Consider the following 17,110-nt stretch of genomic DNA (forward strand, 5'->3'; position numbering starts at 1 on the left):
AACACTACAGAAACACACCAAATCTCAGAAAGCTGCACAAATATTTTATTTTATTATTTTATTTTATTTATATTTTTAGATAAAAGCAGCTAAATTTAAAACTTCCTTAATTTTAAATTGCTATGTCTAAAAATAATAATAAAACTCCTAAAAAAAAACCAATTAACTATTTTTTTAAAGCTCTCCCCCCCCACAAAAAAAACCAGTTACTTACCAAATTGAAGGCACAAGGCAGGCAGATTGAGTTGCTCAGCGATTGGATTGATTGCAGGCAGGCACATTGAGTTGCTAGCTGATGCAATCAATTGCAGCAGCCGAAGCAAGGCCGGAAAAGCGAGCAACCCCAAAAGAAGCAGCAAGCTGCCAAGTGGGCAAGTGGGAACCGGGCAATTGGGTGGGCATGGGCGGGGGGGGGGGCAGGGATTCTTGCTACCGGTTCTCCGAACTACCCGCCTCCATCGCTAACAGATCCGCCGATCCGGTCTGAACCGGGAGCATTTTACCCCTGGTATGATATCTGTACATTTGGATAGTTTGAGATAAAGCAAGACATCTTTGATCTTGAATTAATTGCAAAAGACCGGAACAAGATTTCTTCATTTACATTATTGAGGGTGTGGGAAGTTGAATGTAGATCTTTTTGTCAGAGAATTGCATCCATATCCTCATTTGCCTTGACTTCCTAGGGAAAGTGATTTCAGACAAATTAATTAAGCAATAAGACATGACAGTGTGTGAATCATCTTGTAATGATTTACACTTTATTGTGGTGTTAGGCACAAGGCCAAAGGCCAGAGTGCTGTCAAAGCATCTAGGTGTAAATTATTTGATTATCCAAGCCCTAGAGTATTTTCCAGTAATTAAAAATACTATAAAACTTTGCATTAAGAATTCAGGGGATCGTACTTTATTGTTGTTTAGCAAATTTCTAGGAAGGCTTTCATATTGGCTCAAACATTGTATAAATAACTAGTTTTCCCCACCTATAGCACACCCATATCTTCAGTGCACAGATGATTATATTTTCTCCTCTGTGCCAAAATCCAGTCTACTTAGAGAGAGACCAATCATATGAAGTGTTTTGTACATCCTCTTCAATTGTTAACACTGAACCTTATATTGTTGCTGTAGTTGTTACTCATACTCATGAAATATCACTCTAATATAAATTTTATTATTACTTTTTTTTGTGGTCAACCTCTTCTCCCAATTCTATAAATGGCACCATTCAGACATGTTGTAGGGTCAAAATTATTTACTGAGGGATTTCTACATGCTAGTTCAAATATTAAGTGTGACCTATTTTACTCTGACTTTTCTGTTATTTCTTTTTTCATTTGTATGTCCTTAAATGTCTGAAGCCCCTAGAAAGACATGGTTATGTTATATTAAGTTATGTTTGGAAGATCCTAAGTTGTATAGCGACAAAGAAGTGATTACACAAATTACTAACAGCTAATCTGTTGTTGAATCATCATCTAGCAGTGATCATTTTTGCCTTTGAGTATTTACAGAGAAAACATAGTACAGGTAGTTCTCAATTTACAATCATTCATATAATGATTGTTCACAGTTACAATGGCATTGAGAAAAGTGACTTTTGACCAGTCGTTGCACTTACGACTGTTGCTGTATCCCCATGGTCATGTGATCAAACATTGGGCCCTTGGTAACTGGCATATATTTATGATGTATTGAATAATGGAGCACCACAACTTCTGGAGACAAGTCATTCCACTGATTAATTGTTCTAATTGTCAAGAAATTTCTCCTTAGTTCTATGTTGCTTCTCTCTTTGGTTAGTTTTCATCCATTGCTCCTTGTCCTGCCTCCAGGTACTTTGGAGACCCCCTCTTCTTTGTGGCAGTGCCTTAGATATTCAGACTATTCCAAATCAACTTTTAGGTGAGCCACCATTTTCAATTTTCAATGGTAGCAGCCTAGAAATATGTTAAATCAATAAACAAACATAATCTGCAAGTTATTGTTCAGCTGTACATTTATAGATGATTATAGAATCTATCTAGATGCCATGAAATAGAAATGGAACATTTCCACATCATTCAGTCTTTCCTTTCAGAGCTTGTTGCTGAGTATTACCATTTTTTTTCATGTAAGCCTCAATTACCCAGAATACTATGCAAGCATTTGGAGAAACTGAGATATGAACAATAAACTGATGACATTAGGCTGAAAGCAAGATAAAGATCAAGCACTTTTTACCTGCACATTAATTCCTTTTGTAACAGGATGGAGAGTATCTTCTAGCAGATGTCAACTTTGAAAAAAAGAAAACTGTTGCAACAGAACTTCCCATATAAGTCACAATATTGTGATGATTATGAGTAATATAATGAGAGAACAGGGCATGATTTTTAAATGGAATAACTTTCTAAGTAATGAACGACGTAAGTAGAGGAATAAAGCATGGATTTTATTTCATTTTGGATTAATTAAAAACATTTTTTGTAAGTCAAGTTTTCCAGGCAAGTTCCTGGAGAAAGTTTCATGAGAGAAACTCAAGAAGGACATCCAAAGCATTATTGCAGATTGAGCTGGAATAGCATCATGCTTGTGTTTTGCTCAGTGTATCTTGGCCAGTCCTGGATATGTTAAATAAAATAAGCACCTGGATTAACCATTAAACAATAAAACAAAACAAAAAATGTTGCTTAGGACACCAAGGAAAGAAGGAAATTACAGAGTCCCTCCCATCCTTGGCTATTATGCCCTTAACTCTTTCATAGCCACACTCAACTTTAGTCATATTTTTGTAATTCTCCTTATCTCACGTTTAGATTTAATCTACTTCATTTTTTTAAAAAAAATTACTTTGACATGGTGAGTGACTAAATTGAAAAGTTTGGTTTGAAGGTGTTGTCAGATATCATCTTTGTTTCCATTTCATGATGCAAGAATCTCACTTCCATTGTTGGGCTGTGCTTAGGGGATCAGTTGGCTTTAATCCACGCCTGATCTTGTCTGTAAGAGTTGCTACAGAGAAATTAGAGAATTATTGGTCCTGAACACAGATGCCAATTCTCATAAATGCCACTCAGCCTTTTACATTCTTTTTATCATTCTGTCACTGAAAAAACTTAAGTTGGTAGGGACAAGAATAATATTCACAACCCTGTCCACTCTTGCTTCCTAGTTATCGGTATTTCAGATATGCTACCTTTGATAAAGAAGTTAATATATTACAAATCTCCAAACCTTAAGTGTATTTCTATGAAGCCATATTCTGAAGGGGCACTATGTTTCAAAAGTTGGGGTTGGCCAGCTGCTTTCAACTGATAAGCCTGTTGAATTGGATATGATCCTAGTCATCAAAAACCCATCCAGATTGCAGGCTTCCTCCATAACTGAGAGCAGTGAATTCCTGTTCTGACTTTCCCCATCTTTACTTGTAACATTGACCCCAGTTTTAATGCCCTTTCAGTAATCTGCACAACTGTAGTATTCTATGCACTTTTAAATGCTGCATTGACCACATAGACTGAAATTACCATCGGATCTGATACAAAATATAGTACCGACAATGTGCTGCACATATAAGATTACTGCAACACATAGAATAAGATTTTACCCAGAGGATTTAAAATTGTCAGCTATAGCATAGAGGCTTAAGGGACAAAGGGGAATCCCCAAGGAACATTTTTTCCTAAGTGATACTTCATCTCTCTGTCTGTCTCTGTCTCTCTGTCACTTTCTCTGTCTCTGTCTCTCTGTCACTGTCACTCTGTCTCTTTCTTTCTTTCTCTCTCTCTCTCTCTTTCCTGCCTTCATTATTTTTACAAATAATTTAAGATGGCAAACATATCCACCACACCCGCCTCCTCCTATTTGCCCCACAACAACTCTGTGAAGTGGGTTGGGCTGAGAGACTGGTTCAAGATCACCCAGCTGGCTTTTATGGTTGAGGTGGGACTTGAACTCATGGTCTTTTGCTTTCTAGCCATCTCTGCTTAATGTGAAGGATCTTTTAGTCTCTTTCTCTTTCTACCATAGAAAATTAGAGAATCAGTTTGGTCTAGTGGTTTAGGCACCAGACCTGAAACCGGGTGACTGTGAGTTCTAGTTCCACTTTAGACATAAAACCCTACTGGGTGATTTTGGGCCAGTCACTCTCTCAGCTCAACCCATCTCACAGCGTTGTTGTTATGGGTGAAAATAGGAAAAAGAAAGAGCATTAAGTATGTTCACTGCCATGAGTTAGTTATATAAATAATAAAGGTGATATAACATAAATTTTAAAAAATAGTTCACCTTATCCAAGAGAGTTTCTTCACCCACTCTGAAACATTTTTAAGGCATTCTAGGAAGTCCTGGGAAAAATCAGAAAAATACGCTTCTATGAATTCTCATCAATCAGCCAAAGACTGATTATCTTGAAATGGAATTATGCTATATTGGACTCATCTGGTTTTACAATATTCCCATGTAAATCATTTTTGTGCAAAGTATCAAGAATGGGAATAAATCCACAGTTCTTATAATAGAGTAGTAAATATAATGAAATCCACTAAAGCTGTCTGTTAGGATAAGGGCTTTTTAATTTGTTTCTAACTGATTTGGAGATAGATGTGAGCTAATGAAGTAGCAAAGTACCAAATGAAAGCAACATATTTAGGACAGTTTTTTAAAAGGAGGAACTTCAAGTGTACCTCCAAATCAAAGAAATTGACTTGAACAATCTTGAATTCTCAGAAAGCATGATAAAGTCTTCCAGTGACTGACCCCAAAAGAGATTTGTAACTGTGATAAATAGTTCTGTACAAATGTCAGCTAAATGGTGGAATCTTGAAAGAAGATCAATTATTTTGGTTGGCGGTAGGAATGTCTAGAAGAGAATTGAAAACAAGATTGTCACGTGATTGTATAATTTGTATATTTATGGTATGATTACATATAGTCAGTGCCTCTTAAAAATATACTACACAGCTGGTCTCTATGATGGGCAAATATCAGATTTGAAGTTTTTACATGTTGTGGTAATATATAGTCAATAGCAACATTCTGTGCAATAACAGGTTTGAGCTTTGTGTCTTGAATGTTGAAGTTTTGCCCAGATCCTAGAATGAAGGAACTTCATTGAATGCCATTACATTGATCAGAGGTGAATATAAATCTCCCTTTCTATTTTTTTTTTCATGTTTTACTTTGGATTCACTTTGGATTTCTGCCATAGTTATAACTCTTGTTCAATACAAAAATATATTTTAACCGCTTTAGGACTTAATTGCTTTCAAGGACAAATAATCAAATCCTCTGACACATATTGGTTCTACTGTGGTTTATCTTAGTGCTTTTGAAATATTGGCTAATGCTGTAGTACAAAGGAAAGAACCATGCTTAACTAGTCTTTAGGTTGCATCTGTCTCCACCTCAGGCTCTATTCTCTGGCTTTCATTTACCATCTGATTCCTCCACAAAATGCAAAATCTCATATGGTTTGACTACCAATTTGGAAATTCCAGCAACACCGTTTTAAATCTTAGGTTCTTACTTATCTGGATGCATTTAAATCTTAGGTTCTTGACTTTCAGTACCACCATATGCTGCTCATTCCATCCATCTGCTACAACATGCCCCCAAGTTTATTTGCCTCTATTGTGCAATTTTTCAATAGCTATACTCCTAGCATAATGACCCTTAGACATATTTTAATTTGTGCCATAATAAGTGTATTTGTTTTTGCAAGGTCCCAAAACTCCTTGCTGTTTTGCTGCAACAGATGAATGTAGCCACATCTCTGGAAAATGATTTAGAGACAGTTCATTATGGATGAAATCCCTACCTAGGAAGTATGTCAGGTCTCTCTATTTTAGCCTCTTATTTCGTAAGTTTCTGTTTAAGCAAGTTGAAATTTACATCTAAGTATGAAGACATACTTTCTTCCTTAGTGTCACAGCTTCATGAAATAAATAATTACTGAATAACCCAAGAGCTGTTGGAAATGAATTCAGCATGGAAGTAAATGTGTATTGAAAATAAATATTTGGGTTAGTGTCCAGCACTTATTTATTTTGCAAAAGATTTTGAAATGGAACAATATGCATTTCAAATTGCAGCAATATACACATTCTGTAATAAAATAAAAACCATTTACAGCATCACAGCATAACTGCATTATTAAACAAACAATTTGACTACAAAACTATTTGTAGTATAATGATTAGGCTAGAAATCAGGAGGTGGTGAATTCTAATCCTGCCTTAGCCATGAAAGCCAGCTGGGAAACTCTGGGCCAGTCACTTTCTCCCAGTCCAACTCACCTCCTGGGGAAAAGAGGAGGAGGAATGAATATTTGGTATATTCACTGCCTTGAGTTATTTATTAAAATAAAGGTGGAATTAAAAAAAATTAAAATAATGAGGTGACATAAAACTGAAATTAAATTCTCATGTACTGCCTTACCTGCAGAAAAATTCATTCATAGTATTCTTCAGAAAGCCGAGCAAAAATTCCATTTGAAACACCCTGGGTATATGCTGAAAACATCATGGTGTTAAAAATGAGTAATTATCACATTCAATATAAGGTTGCTTCTTATCACCGTAGCTTGGACTGGCTATTTTGTTCAAACAATAATAATCTTTTTGAACAACTTTTTCACCTCATGTTCACATACCTTCAAGCATAACGAACATACACATATACACCACTTCTTAATTCTTATCTTGTGTTTTTTCGTCTTCACTACTTGTGCAAGTCTCCTTCATATTCAAAGATTGGAGGTATATGATGATACTGTATGATACTAATTACTCCTCATGTATAAAAGACATTCCCAACTAAATGCCCATCAGGGTGTTCTAACCAGGATCTGGCAGTAAATCAAGATTCCCACTTACTACATGGCTTGGCTTGAATCCTCCAGGAGATTTAATAGGAGACTCAGAGATACAGTTTTCCTAAATTAGAATCTTCATTGTAGATAAGAAAGGAGCTGTGCAAAACAGTTCATTGTCCATTGTCATTGAAAAGATGTAAATGACTTGTATAGCATTGCTGACTAAGCTCACGGCTTGTGCTTACAGCTTTTCTAAAATGCATATTTGATGTGGAATTTGCTGGAACTTGAAGCTGTGCAGTTGTAATAAGTTTATATAATGAGTATCTGGGAACCAGTGGTTCTCACCTCAGTCCTTACACCATGTTTGCCAAAACTCCACATTACAATGGTATCAACTCCAACATTACTCATGCATATTGGAACTTAACCATGATAGATTTATATATGCACACCCTGATTTTCATTATTATTCTGCTCTAAAGAAAATCTAGTCAACTACCAGGATATAAAATAACTCAGAGCTAAGAAAATAACTTTTTACAAAATAGTTCTATTCTACACAAACAGGGTTATGCTGGCAACACATGGCAAAATCAAGTAACTCTTGCCTAATTTAAATGCATTGTCGTTTTATGCAACATATGTTCATTTTTTAAATACTTGCCTTGCCAGAAGCTAAGGAACCAGCCATAAAAATAAATTAAACCAGACATTGTCTGGTAAAGTTTAGGGGGAAGGGGACCTGGCACTAAGATACACTAGATTTACTGTACTGATCTCTGCTATATCCTAAAAAGTGGGACACTTCAACTGACATTTATTAGGCTACTGCATACATAGTTAGATTGAAATTAATAGGATTACTACAAATGACTTGAGATTGTAGGGGAAGGCAAAGCTGGAAGGGATTTGTTTAATATCTCTACGTTCAGAGATGGATTAATTAGAATCCAATGGGGTAATTCATTTCTTCTCCTGGATTTGAACTTCTGAGGAGAAGGAGAACAGCTTTCAAGCATTCCTAAAGCCTCTAGCCCTTAAGCACTAGAATGAAATGTGTGGGGATTAATCGTTTAATCACCTTCAGCCAAGTTTGTGTCAAGTTTCCTTCACCTGAAGACTCCCTGATGATACTGAGGGTCACGGAAAGAATAATTTTAAAAATTAGAAGGGGAGGACTGTGGAAAGGGATATTTTCTGGAAAAAAGGCATGGCAAAATTACACTCTGATCTGGCTTTTTTTTTTTTTTTTTTTTACCGTATTCTCAGGCAGAAAGTTTTCAAATTGGTAGAGGAGGGGAAATGAGTCCAGAAAAGGAGAATTGAAGGGAAAGACAGAAAAGAAAAGAGGGAAAGAAAAAAAACCGAATTAACCATAGCATTATACTGCCATTGCTATGGAAATATATCACTAATAAAGACAAGGCTGCAGGAATCACTGGGTAATACTTCAAATTACTAAGGCAGAAATGTTCTGGAGAAAAAAAAAGAGGTTCCTAACATAGTTTATTTTCTGATAAAGGAGAATATTTGTAGCTTTGAATATTTGAAATGAGGGGTCCTTGGTGATCTCTGAGCCTGCTTGTTTTCTTGCAGATATTTTATTATCCAAGCTAGGTAACATCAGCACTGCATTGAAATGTCTGCACTTATATATATTATATATACTTTGTTTGTTGTTTGTTGATACTGTTGATTGTATTTTAAGGTTGTGAATGTTTTATACAATTTTATTTTTTTTAAATCTAATAAAGTTTGTTTTTTAAAAACTAAAAAAAAAAGAAAAGAAAGAAATGTCTGCAAGAAAACAACCAAGCTCAGAGAGGACTCCTCACAGCTTCTTTTAATCATAGATTATTTGTTTATTTATAATTGATTTTATACATAGGCTTTCTAAGGCCAATTGTAACAATACCAGTAAAATATAAAACAAAGAGCTACTTTTTAAAAATTAAAAATAAAAAGCAGATAAAACAGAATATAAGGGTGAGCAAAACAACTAATTAAAGAATGTTTTGATATATTTATATCCGTTTAGAGACCAATGTAATGTCTAAATAAGAAAATTCAAATAGCAGATGTTCAGCAGAAATTGGACTAACTACGTATCCCTAGACGAGGAGTGCTACAAAATAGGGCTTTTCAAGTAGAGCTAGCCCTCAACTTACGACCACAATTGAGCCCAAAATTTCTGTTGGATTTTTTTTTGCCCACTTTATGACCTGCCACAGTTGTTAAGTGAATCATTACAGTTGTTCAGTTAGTAACATGGTTGTTAAGTGAATCTGGCTTCCCCATTGACTTTACTTATCAGATGGTTGCAAAAAGTGATCACACGACCCAGGATAGTGTATCTGTGCTTGAACTTGCTGGTGCAGAAATGCTCAGGGAAAAGAGAGAACTTCTTACCACAGTTTCTTTGCCAGGTAAGGTTGTGTCACACATCTGCATCAAGAGATGTGTGGGGACACAGTTAAAAGCAGCAGGATCATGAGAAATAATAAGGCCAAATTCACCCCTGTCTCTTGATCCATTACTACCCTTAGTAGTAGAAATGCTTTAATTTAAACAGCTATAAAGCTTAGATCCCCTGACCTTTATTTGAACTTTTGACTACAATATAATTGACATGCAGAATTAAAATAGCTATTAAGACCTGGAACTGAACTTCTTCAGACACCACACTTGATTTATGCAGCTCACAGTATTATAGAAGCTTCTATGAATGTAATAGAAAGATACCAACCTGGCACAAATTAACAAAATCTGCCCTCACGCTGAAAGGCTATAATTTGAACATGATGTTCAGTTCCTACTGTTGTCTCAGATTTCCCCAAGGCACCTAGGCTATTTCTTCCCTTCCTCTATGAATTTTATGCCCCATTCTCCATGCTGGTATTTTGGGGATGAGGCTTTGTTTATTTCAATTCACAATAATAACAAATGGGAAGACTAATACCTGTGATACGGAACTATAGAAACCAAAAGCGGATTGTTTGCTTAATTATGCCTTGCTTTGGTGCATTGGTTATCTAAATGATGCTCAGCGCATGTAAGAGCAATGATAAAAGTGTAAATAAATAAAAGAGTAAAACAACAAAAACATTTTATTTTTTTTATTTTTTTTGCAAAAAATAAAACTTGAAGAAAAATAGCCCATTCAAAACATTTATACATCAATCAATTTATACAGCTGCCTTATCGTTATCTGGCTCAAGCTGACAATAACATACTTTCTGAAAACCTTTTAAAAACGTAAAACATTCAATGCAACTTCACCTAGTCCAAGGGTCAGCAACCTGCAGCTCTGGAGCCGCATGTGGCTCTTTCACCACTCTGCTGCAGCTCCCTGTCACTCAAAATATGCATCCCAACTGCCAATGTGTGACACCTGCCGGCACACGATTTATTGAGCTTTTCAACCCCCAGTAGGCCAACCATGGATAAATCCAAGAATAGAAAAGTTTCAGAAGAAAACAAAATGTTTAATTCAACATTTTGAATTTTTGTGGCCGCTCAAGAAATAGTCAGGCACGGGAAGGGTTTGTGACTCCCAATGTTTTCTTTTCTGTGGGAAACGTGTCCAAATGGCTCTTTGAGTATTTAAGGTTGCAGACCCGTGACGTAGTCCCCCACAATCCAAAAATGCACGCAAACTCCTAATCTAATCCCTGAGAGAAAAACAGATCCTCTGCTCGTTCTAAAAGTAAGACAGAATGAGAGCCATTTAAATCTTGGGAGGAATGCAGTTCTATAGGGCAGGTGCAGCACCAGAGAAGACACATCTCCTGGGTCCTGCCAGGTGACTCCATTTAAGTGACAGGACATGGATCGTGGCCACTCTCTCAGAGATCATTGCATGGGTAGAAGGAATTGGAAGGAAGCAGCCCCAGAAATAACCACCCCCTGTGCCACAAAGGACTTTATAGGACACAACAAGCATCTTGAATTGTAATTCAGAAATGGACTAGTAACCAATGAAATAGCAGTGTAAACTAATGCTATTTGCACTGCTCCATTTTAGGCTAGCTGTACTTTCTGAATGGTCTTCAAAGGGGAGGCCCCATGTAGAATGCATTGCAATGATAACAAGTGGCTCAGACGTCCATGACTATGTGTAGGGTTTCATATGGCACATAATACGGATCAGTGATGAAATCCAAATTTTTTTACTGTGGGCGTGGTGTGGCTTGGTGGGCGTGGCAGGGGAAGGATACTGCAAAATCCCCATTCCCTCCCCACTCCTGGGGGAAGGATATTGCAAAATCTCCATTCCCACTCCACTCTGGGGCCAGCCAGAGGTGGTATTTGCCGGTTCTCCAAACTACTCAAAACTTCCGCTACCGGTTCTCCAAACTGCTCAAAATTTCTGCTACCGGTTCTCCAGAACCTGTCAGAACCTGCTGGATTTCACCCCTGATATGGATGCTCCTGATCAAAATGGAGGCAACTGGCACACAAGATGGGTTTCTGCAAAGGCCCTCTGAGACATGACTACTGCCTGCTTTTCAACTCGTATTCCCTTATCCAAATCTAGACACTAAGAAAGCACTTTTACAGAGGAATTATTGAGTCTGTCATCTGCACCTCTATATCACAGCCTTCAGAGGATAATTAGAACTGCAAAAAACAAAACAAAAAACAATTACTACCAACCTGCCTTCCATTGAGGATCTGTATACTGCACAAGTCAAAAAGAGGGCTGTGAAAATATTTACAGACCCCTCGCATCCTGGCCATAAACCGTTTCAACTGCTACCCTCACAATGACGTTATAGAGCACTGCACACCAGAACAACTAGACACAAGAACAGTTTTTTCCTGAATGCCATCACTCTGCTAAACAAATAATCCCCTCAACACTGTCAAACTATTCACTAAGTCTGCACTACTATTAATCTTCTCATTGTTCCTATCACCCATCTCCTCCCACTTATGACTGTATGACTGGTATCCTTACTATTTATATTGACTGTTTCCTAATATGATTTGATTGCTTATATGTTTCCTATGACTATCATGAAGTGTTGTACCTTATGATTCTTGATGAATGTTTCTTTTCTGAGAGCATATGCACCAAGACAAATTCCTTGTGTGTCCAATCACACTTGGCCAATAAAGAATTCTATTCTATTCTATTCTATTCTATTCTATTCTATTCTATTCTATTCTATTCTATTCTATTCTATTCTACGCTACGCTACGCTACGCTACGCTACTCTACTCTACTCTACTCTACTCTACTCTACTCTACTCTACTCTACTCTATTCTATTCTATTCTATTCTATTCTATTCTATTCTATTCTATTCTATTCTATTCTATTCCTAGCAACATCACTTGGATTGCCAAGGGTTGAACAGTATAACTGAGTATCAAAAGCATACTGCTACTGAATGACTTCACCTAGCAGCCTCATGTATGGTTTAAATTGGAGCAAGGAAATAATTCAGTGTTGAAATACAATACAGAGCAGAAATATCTTCTCTCCGTTAACACTGATTGGAACTGACCTATGGAAGAGAACCACAATAATACTTGTGTCTTACACTCCAAACCCACTGAGCCTGAGCAGAAATATAATATGATCAAAAAATGAAGGCAGGCCAGATGGATGCATAATTTCATCCTAATTCTACTATAAGTCATGTACAAATGTATACAATTCTGTTTCAGTAGTATGTCCAGGACTGAAAATTCAGACAGTCCATTTCCTCCAATGTCCTCTGGAGCTACAGGCCAGCCACCTTCTCAGCAAACTTCCTCTGAAGGAAAGTTGGAAACAGGTCAGAAATTATTGAACACTGGAAGATAAATTAAGCCCAAGTCTTAATAGAAAAAATCTCCAAGTGAAATAGAGTTTTGTACGTTGTATCTGGAAATATAAATTTTGTTTCATGTATATTGCAACTCTTAGTACTGCAACTGACGTGAGTAATCTATTTTCCCCCCCATAGTACACTTCTTTTGGCTTTGCCACACAGGAAGACTCATAATATTTTAATTATCCTAATCATGTACTTTACTGGAATGATATTTTAAACAAATTGTGGTTTATCAATTAATTCATGAGGCTACAGATTAAAAGTATGAAACACTAATGAGTTTTGATTTACTCTCTTGGGGATTTTTATTTTAAAAATACTGATAATACAGTAGGTGCATTTTCAGATTTAATGAAGACCTTTTAACAGAAGAAAATGTGATGACCAGATGGGATCCTCAAGCTTTCTATATACAAGGTATGTATTGGCATCATCTTTTCTCGTGCATCCCCCTTCATGACTTTAAAGGAAAAAGGTAATTGTCTCCATGAATTTTTATCTACATAAGAAATTTTCAAACTTTTTCATGCTATGGAATCTGTTTGTCTAAAACAAAAATTCCTCAGAACATTTGATCAAGAGGGCTGGGCCTTTTAAATATCAGCTGATAACTTCCATCCTTTTTGTTATGGTTTACACACACACACACACATACACACATAAACACACAATCTCTACAAGAGACTAAAGGAAAACTCTCCATAAGGGTGTAAAGGGAAAAAGAAACCTCTTGTAGACAGTTTTCCCTTTAGTTCCCTGTATATATTTTCTATGAATATCTAAGGATTAAAAATCCCTTCTTGTGAGGGACTAGGGAAAAAAACATTCTCCACAAAGGAATAAGAACCTTATTGTGTATCTCTATTTTATTAAAGAACAGAAGATATGTCTGCTATTCCTCTCTGTGACACAGACTTTTAAATTGTCAAGTACTTCTACCTGAGAGGTGTTATACTTCTGACTAACAGACCTAAACCATCCAAACTGTTAAGATAAAGCCCACTTCTCACAGTCTGAGCCATGCTTAGAAGAGCTCTGTCTGTTTATTGGTTTATGGCCTATCCAATTTTTCAAGGGGATTACATACAAGAAATTCAGAAGTCACCCAAAATGTCAAACAAGAAGTGCTTTGGGGGATATATATATACCCTTTCTATTTCCAAACCAATAATGTTCTTTCAACACCCTATTTGCATTTTACTCTTCATAGAACAAGCATTGAAATAAGAGTTTGCTTTGTCTGCTATAGGGCACATGTCTTAATACCAATCTGTTTTTTCTTTAGTATAAACCGGAAACAGAGAGCATGTGTGAGATGTGGAAACGCCATAGCATTTTAGTGATATGTTGTCTCAAATGGCTTATTTCATACTAGGTGTGAAGAATTCCAAGACTTTTATGGAAATCATAATGGATGACTCTTCAAGCTGTCATCTTCCATGCACTCAGTCTTTCCAGAAGATTAAGAGCATCAGGAACATTAATACTGCAAGCCAAGTTTTAAGCATGTCTGTTTCATAAGTTTCCCAAGAGAATGTATCTGTCTACATTTCAAATGAGTTTTCAATCTGGAGAGCCCACGGACAACCGTAATTCTTATATTAGCTGTCAATAAGCTATCTGTGCATATTTGACCTTATGCATCGCTATACAGAAAATCTATAAATCTGTGCAATTGTTATTACATAAATCTTGATTGAACTAAAAAAAAACAACCCACTGTCTGCTAAATTCCTTTTCTGGAAATACTGTTCTTAACTTATCTGATTTAGAGTAGTGTCATATCATATCTTGACATCTGTTTGGTTGACTGGATGAATTGGTTTCAGTTGATTCAGACTTAACACATACAGATTCAACATTCTTCTATCCTCTTGGTGAAAGTTGCTTAATAAGAGTTTTCCATCCAGTTTAGGATAGGGAGGGACAGCCAGAAGTCAATAGAGTGCCTGCTTCTCCGAGAACAGAGAGAGAAAAACAAAGAATAGAAAAAAGAAGTTACTCCCAGTCTTCTTTGCAACAAGTACAAGAAAATTAATATTTTCCCACCTCTTATGCACCTCTTGAAGAAATAAGATCTGCCTATCTAAAGGACCTCTTATGTCCAGTTGTCTTTGCCCATTCACTTTGGCCCAGGAAGGTTCCAGGTCCTGTCAATTTAATAATGTCAACTGTCCGGACCCAGGAAATATGTTTATACTGTCCTCCGGAGGAATCTCCAGAAAGATTCATGTGGCTCCCACACTTAGCTTTCTTTTTTCTTTTTACAATCCCGTAGACTCTATTCAGGGTACAGTTGGGGTGACTAGATGGAGTTGAGCATTTACTAGCCAGATGCCATTCCTGATGCCTATGCAGAGTTCACAGCAGATATTTTTTCTTTGCCCACTAAGAGAGAAACATCTGCTGCTACCTAAGATTGAACTCTCAACTTTCCAAGTGGGAGGCAAGTGTCTTCACTACAAGGCCACCTTGCTGCTCCCACAATTACATCTTTTTTTAAAAAAATCTATTAAAGCTCTTTTTTCCTCCAGACCTTGGGAATAGATTATCAACTTATTGATTTTTGTTTTTGTTTTCATTTTTTTGTTCTTCTGATCCACTGTATCTCATATCTACATTTTTATCTGTATTTTGATTACTAACTGTAAGCCACCCAGACCAGTATGAGAGATGGGCAGCCTATAAATTAAATAAAAAGGAGAAATAGGGGGAGGAAGAAGAGGAGGAGGAAGAGGAGGAGAAGAAGAAGCAGCAGTCAGTTCCTAGTCCAGCATTTCTAACATCTGGGACTGAAAAGAAAAACAGGCTTGAAATATGTGGCAATGTTTAATGAATTAACCAGAATGGGAAAATAGAATAAAACTCCAACTCAAAGGCAGTTGTTTTTCTAATCTTTTGCACTCCTATCATAATCCGAAGACCATCTCAGTTGTGAAGTTCCCTTTCTCACAAATAACATTTGGAAAATCAATATCAAGTTTTAGGCATATCAAACTATTTGCATAAACAATTAGACTATTGATTTTGTCTGACTGTTTAAATGCTTTAGAAGCATCTTAGGACAGGAAGCCCCTCCCAAGTAAATAAGTAAATAAATAAGTGTGTGTTTGTGTGTATGTGTGTGTGTGTGTGTGTGTGTGTAAATTTTAAAAATTAAAAATGTGAAATATGGAGATGCGTGTGCATCTGTCAACCTTTGCATAATATATAATTGGCTACATATTTGATATCACTACAGAATGTTTATTTTCAGCATCTATGCATCTCAAGGTCAAATTTCAGAAAGGAAATCTTGTTAGTTAACAACAAGGCCTTGTCAGTGAAGAACTTAACAGGGGAATAAGGGTATTGGGTAAACAGCTCATAGTCATCAAAATTTTCCATCAATATTTTGATCTTTTTAAGTTGTTCTTATATTAAATTTGTTATCTATCTAGAAGCTTGCCCAAGCCCTAAGGTAGAGTATAAATAAAATCAGTAAATAATTGCTTTTAATTTCATTTTTATGGGGTGATTTGGGGCTGTTTCGTAGAGTTTAATGGTAGAGATGGGAATAGGAGGACCTGGGAGATAAACTGTTCCTATCCCTTCTCAGAAAATCTTTTTCACACTTACATATTGTGTCTAAAATCAACCCATGGCTTGTTTGATAAGTAAAAGGTTCAATTTTGAGTGAAAAGCAAAAGAGATGGCTTTTGCCACACTGAATTATAAAGAGAAAGAGAGAAGATAGCTTAATTTTCTTATGTGCCATGTTTCCCTCTCATTCTAACATTTAAGTCTCATGGGCTATTAAAAAAAAATTAAAGGATGGATATAGCTGGACATCAGCCAATAAGTGGATGATAAACAAGGAGGAAAAAACACTAATGAAATCCAAGAATGGTTGGAGGTATAAAAAATAGTGAACCTAAATGTTATGATATGTTCATTGTGTAGCTGAAAAGGAAACATATTCTAGCATAAAGAAAATATTCAAAACAGGATAGGAACCTTACGTTTGTTTGTTTTCTGAATTTTAAAATACTGGGATTTTAAACTCTTTTATAAACTCTTGCCTTCACACCTTTAATCATCTTCAGTCTTCAATTGTGTTTTTGTACATGAATTTATCCCTGCACACAAACATGTGAGAAAAGTGGAAATAATCACAAGTAGAATTGACACTGGGCCTAATCAGCATGAGAAAATTACCCCCTTCCCTAAGTAAAAGCATTGGTAAAAATTTAATAATAAAATAAAATGCAAGATCATTTGAAACATGTAATACCTGTTTTACCATAAATATTTATTCAAAAGGAATCTTGTTTGATCTACTGCGTCCACTGTAGGCTATTCCCAATGACAGCAATACAGAAATAATATAGTAATACAAGAAAACAAACAGAGGCAGGAGTCAAGATTTTCCAGGCATTAGAAAAAAGGTGAAACCAAGGGGTTAAGATGGAGTGGCGTCCCCACTGCAGACAACCCTATAGTCGTTT

The 17,110-nt window shown here is 36.3% G+C and overlaps 2 long non-coding RNA genes across 4 annotated transcripts; one reads left to right on the forward strand and one right to left on the reverse strand.

Annotated features, from left to right (window-relative positions):
- Positions 1-210: 210 nt before the first annotated feature.
- Positions 211-7,119, reverse strand: LOC148114624 (uncharacterized). 2 transcript variants are annotated; one of them, XR_015732864.1, is made up of 3 exons: positions 6,858-7,021; positions 6,421-6,494; positions 211-682 (listed from the first exon to the last, which is right to left on the reverse strand). It is a non-coding gene; the product is annotated as an uncharacterized LOC148114624 (long non-coding RNA). The 2 variants fall into 2 exon arrangements; XR_015732865.1 differs by lacking the exon at positions 211-682 and adding an exon at positions 4,270-4,843 and having other exon boundaries at positions 6,858-7,119.
- LOC117664415 (uncharacterized) lies at positions 1,836-16,121 on the forward strand. 2 transcript variants are annotated; one of them, XR_015732863.1, is made up of 4 exons: positions 1,836-1,905; positions 5,034-5,119; positions 12,970-13,040; positions 13,999-16,121. It is a non-coding gene; the product is annotated as an uncharacterized LOC117664415 (long non-coding RNA). The 2 variants fall into 2 exon arrangements; XR_004591043.1 differs by having other exon boundaries at positions 1,840-1,905; positions 12,955-13,040; positions 13,999-14,325.
- Positions 16,122-17,110: the final 989 nt, after the last annotated feature.

Source organism: Pantherophis guttatus, chromosome 3, assembly GCF_059756535.1.
Source record: "Pantherophis guttatus breed Tessera chromosome 3, ASM5975653v1, whole genome shotgun sequence".
Taxonomy (NCBI): domain Eukaryota; kingdom Metazoa; phylum Chordata; class Lepidosauria; order Squamata; family Colubridae; genus Pantherophis; species Pantherophis guttatus.